Consider the following 5083-nt stretch of genomic DNA (forward strand, 5'->3'; position numbering starts at 1 on the left):
CATGTAAGCTTCTACGTTGATCTTGTATTCAGATTGGGCCCAGTGAGAGTGGCTGCTACACTTCCAATTTGGGTAGAAGTTGAGGGAGAGAGAGAGAGAGAGAGAGAGAGAGAGAGAGAGAGAGAGAGAGAGACAGACAGACAGACAGACAGAAGACAGACAGACAGGGAGGGAGGGAATGGAGGGAAGGAGAAAGAAAGAAAAGAATGGAGAGGAAATGGAGGAAAAAAGATAGAGAGTGACAGAAAGACAAATATGAGACAGGAGAGAGGATAAAATGGGGAGAGAGGAAAGAGAGAGGCAGAGAAACAGAGAGATAGAAAGAGGGAGAAAAAGGGGTGAGGGAGAGAGGATGAAGAGAAGGAAGGAGAGAGAGAGACAGAAATAGAAAAGGAAAGAAGGGAGGAAGGAAGGAAAGAGTGAATGGAAGTATATACCAAGTAAATGTAAAATATTTTCTGTAGTGGAGAGAAAGGATTAGAAACTGGGGGAATTAGGAAAGGCCTCATGTAGGAAGTGGTGCATGAGCTCAGTTTGAGGGAAGTTAGACATTCTCTGGTACAGAAGTTAAAGGGAGGAAATTTCTGGCACAGGGCATAGCCCTTGCAAAAGTACAGAAGTGGAGCAGCGGGGCAGGGGGTGGAGGAATGCAATTCTCTGTCCAGGAAATATGGAGCAATTTAAAAGAAATAGGGAATGCCACAAGGCAAAGAGGAGCCTGATTGTGAAAGTTTTTCAGTGCCCAGCAAGGTCATTTGCATTTTCCCCTAGATTCCATAGGAAACTACTGAATATGTTGGAACTGGGAAGTCAAGTGGCCAGATGTGGATTTTCAGGGAATCACTCTGGTGCCTATGGAGAGAATGCACTGGGTGAGGGAGCTACCTGGAGCTCCCTAAGACCAACAGGGAGGTTATTGCAATCTCCAGGGTGAGAGGTAATGAGAATTTGAATGGGCATTGGGAATTCGGGAGTAAAATGAAGCAAATGGCTATGAGAGATGCTGGAAATTGATGATGAGATTAGGAAATCCAGGATGAATGCATAGATGTAATAGAATAAATACATTAGTCATTGGAGTTCAAACAGAAAGAAAGAGCAAAAAGACAGATACAGACAGAAAGAGAAGGAGGGAAGCAGGGTGGGGGGAGAGAATTAACAGGCATTCATTCCAGGAAAAAAAATGTATTTAATTCAAAGGCCTTGATGGGAATCACCTTAACTAAAATCATCTAATAATCTTATTTCACTTAACCAGTGTTGAAGGACTTATCCTCCCAAAATTGATCATAAGAGAAAATTCTCACTTCCAGTAGCTTCACTAACACTCAAGCTTTGAATTGGCCCAACCATTCTGAAAAGTAATTTGGAATTATTCTTTGATATCCTTTGACAAAGAGACCTCACTGGTAGATATATTCTACAAAGCAACAAATGTTAACCTATAGACACACGGAATTTGTAGTAGCACTTCTTGTTGTAGCAAAAGAAAAAAAACAAAAACAAAAACCCCCCTTATAAACCAAGTCCTTAGCATGAAATCAAGGAATGGCTAAACACATTGGGGGCACACAAATGTAATGGCATATTATTCTGCTCTAAATGATGAATATGAAGGAAACAGAATAGAAAGAAGTCATATAATCTGACAGAAGAAACACTAAATGAGTAGAACTGAAGAAATGATATATGCAATGACTATAACAACGACAATATGAATAGTGACAACAAATATATCCAAATTGAAGGCTGGGAAGTGATTCCTAGCTTGGCCTCAAAACAAGAAAAGACAAGCCCTCTCACTGAATCTTTGTTCCAAAGAGATAAGACTGTGGGGATAGTGCTTGTCATAAAATGCCATACTTTCTCAAGTATTGGCTGGTTTTTTTGAAACCTTTCCCCTCTTTAAAAAAAAAAAGTATATTAAAAGGAATGTTTTTCAGGAAGGCAGAAGTGGAGAGATATACTGGGAAATCTAGGGGATCTGAAAGGAAAAGATGTGCAAAAATGATTTGAATTTAAACTTTACACCCAAACCTTATAATGGCAAGAATTAAAGTCCTGCAACCTTCTTGTGCATATAAGGAGATTTCTACCAAGTTATATGTCATCTTGGCATCTTGTGTGAAGGTTGGAGAATCAGACTGATCAGGAAGTGTTTTATTGGCAAACTCTTACATGAGCAAAAATTTAAACAATAATAATAGCTAGAATTTATATGTTGCCTACTATGTGTCAGTCACCATGTTAAGTGCTTTACAAATATTATCTCATTGATCCTTTCAAAAACCATGGGAGGTAGGTGCTATTATTATTGCCATTTTACAGTTGGGACAACTGAGGCAAATAGTGGTTAAGTGACTTATTCAAGGCCCCCAATCTGGAAAGTGTCTGAGGATGTATTTGAACTCAGGAGTTCCTGACTTCAGGCCCAGTGCTGTATGTGCTGTAACACCGGGATGCCTAGAGGCCATTAAAATGTAACTCCACTGACTCATCATGAAATGAAGGTGATCAAAGATATTCAAACGCTCTGTCACCAGGCACAATCCAGAATGATTTTGAGTATGGGGTCACAAATGGACTGCACATTTGTTAAGTGAAAACCAATGTGGTGCAATTAGGAAAGGCTTTCGTCACATTAGCTGCATGGCAGTGAAATGTTCATTTACATCAAACCTCAAGGATGATTGATGTTTCCCTACACCACACCCAGGTTCTGATTTGGGTCATTAGAGAATTGTCCACACCAAGAAGTGAAGTGACCATATGAAATAGAAGCCAGTAAAGGACCATGCATAACAATCTTTTGCCTCCCTAAGGACCCAACACATTATTCAAAAAGTCTTATGTGCTGAGAATGAATACAAACTATAGTTTTCTTTTTTAAAATGTATTTCTCCTTTGCTCCATAGGTCACTGGATAAAAGATTCAGGAAATGTCTAACTTTACCGTTGTGAATGAATTCCTCCTCGTGGGGTTTTCTGATACCCGAGAGCTGCAGATTGTATATTCTTTGCTTTTCTTACTGATTTTCTTGGTGACCCTGTTGGGGAATCTGCTTATTGTCATCATTACCACTATTGACAGGTGTCTTCACAACCCCATGTACTTTTTCCTTAGGAATCTGTCCATGGTGGATGCCTGCTACATAACAGTCATTCTCCCTAAAGCATTTACCAACTCTCTGTTGAACACCAGGGCTATTTCAAAGAGTGAGTGTGTGGCCCAGATCTTTCTTGTAGTTTTCTTCATCTATGTGGAGTTGACCTGCCTCACCATCATGGCCCGTGATCGCTATGTGGCTATATGCCACCCACTCCACTACACGGCGATCATGAGTCCTCGAGTCTGCATGCAGATGACCTTGACATGCTTACTCACTGGCCTCCTCTATGCAGGGTTCCATACTGGTTACACATTTCGATTGCCTTTCTGCCATTCCAATGTGATCCACCAGTTCTTTTGTGACATCCCCTCTTTACTCAAACTCTCTTGCTCTGAGACCTTCAGTAATGAAATACTTATAGTTGTCTCTGGCCTGGGTGTTGGGGTGGTTGCTTTACCTTCATCATTGCTTCTTACATTGTATATTTCCACTGTGATGAAGTTTCCAGTGAAAGAAGACCGAAAAAAAGCCTTTTCTACCTGCATCCCCCACGTCACTGTTGTATTAGTGTTTCTGATTTCAGGCTTTTACGTGTACCTTCGGCCATCTTCATTTTCTGCATCCATTGAGGACATGATTCTTTCTGTGTTCTACTCTGTAATACCACCCTTTTTGAACCCTATCATATACAGTCTAAGGAACAAGCAGATAAAGGAGGCTGTGAAAATACTGCTAAAGAGAAATATTTTTTTTCTAGAAGATAACAAAAACTATTAATCTCTCTAACTTTTCCAGTATTCTTACACTTTACATGGACATTTTTTACACTTTTCCCTCTATATATTCTGTGATCCACTAACAGTGACTTTTTGCTGTTCCTCCTACACAACAATCCATCCGTTGACTATGGGCATTTTTATTGACTGTCCTATATATCTGAAATTTCCCTTTTCTTCATCTATGCCTCCTGGCTTCCCTAGCTTCCTCCAAGTGGAAGTGCAAATCCCATTTTCCACAGGAGGCCTTTCTTCTTCACTTCCTTCACTACTAGTGACTTCTCTTTGATCCTACCCCATTAACCTATCTATATCTATTTGTAAATAGTCATTTACATGTTTTCTCCCCTATCAGAATATGACCCATTGGAACATAAAAAGGAAAGTGATTTTCCTTATTCTTCCACAGAAGAATCTCCTTTGAAATCTCCTCTTTGCAGCACTACGGTGCATATTGACCCATCACTGGCTTTTTTCAGAGCTAGAGCTAGTCATTTCTGCCCCCCTCAGGGATGACATCATATCTATTCTTCCCCACTCCAGCAGTGCTCCTTGGTTGAGAACATTCAATCAAGATTCAAATTTCTACATTTTATTCCTTTGTTTTAGGGATGAAATTATTTTCAAGTCAAGTCAAAAAGTCATTGCCTTTCCTGTTTGGGGAAGAAAGAACACTCCAGCAAATGTCTGCTTAATTGAAGCCCTTCCTTTCACTAATATATAAGCCTCTTTGTCAGGATTATCTTCTGTTTTCCTGTTTCTTCATCTCCTCTTTCAGTCCACATGTCATTTATTCTACTACAAGGTCAGATTTACTTATGTTTCCCCCTTACATTGATCTTCACCCAAATTGGCTCCACTGTGATTCCTAAAACTGGTTTCTGGTTTATCTAATACAAGTATATCTTCTTAGTATACCATGCAATCCTCATACCCCTACGTTTATGCATCCCATTTCTTTTAAATAAAGTGCATGCATCTTTATTTCCAGTCATAGGCTTAATGCCATGGCATTCTCGACATTTTCCATTCATAGGATTTATTCAATGAATTCTTAGTGATACCTATGAGGTCAAATGCACCTTCTAGAATTAGGAACTCCACTCCATGTAACTTATCTTTTAAATCATGAACAAGCATAGACTAATAATAACACTACATGACATTTATATAGCACTTCAAGGTTTGCAAAACACT

The 5083-nt window shown here is 39.6% G+C and overlaps 1 pseudogene; it reads left to right on the forward strand.

Moving 5' to 3' along the window:
• The first annotated feature begins 2939 nt into the window (after positions 1-2939).
• On the forward strand, positions 2940-3887 carry LOC110204534 (olfactory receptor 14C36-like; annotated as a pseudogene).
• Positions 3888-5083: the final 1196 nt, after the last annotated feature.

Source organism: Phascolarctos cinereus, unplaced genomic scaffold (assembly GCF_003287225.1).
Source record: "Phascolarctos cinereus isolate Bilbo 61053 unplaced genomic scaffold, phaCin_HiC Scaffold_569;HRSCAF=1198, whole genome shotgun sequence".
NCBI lineage: Eukaryota > Metazoa > Chordata > Mammalia > Diprotodontia > Phascolarctidae > Phascolarctos > Phascolarctos cinereus.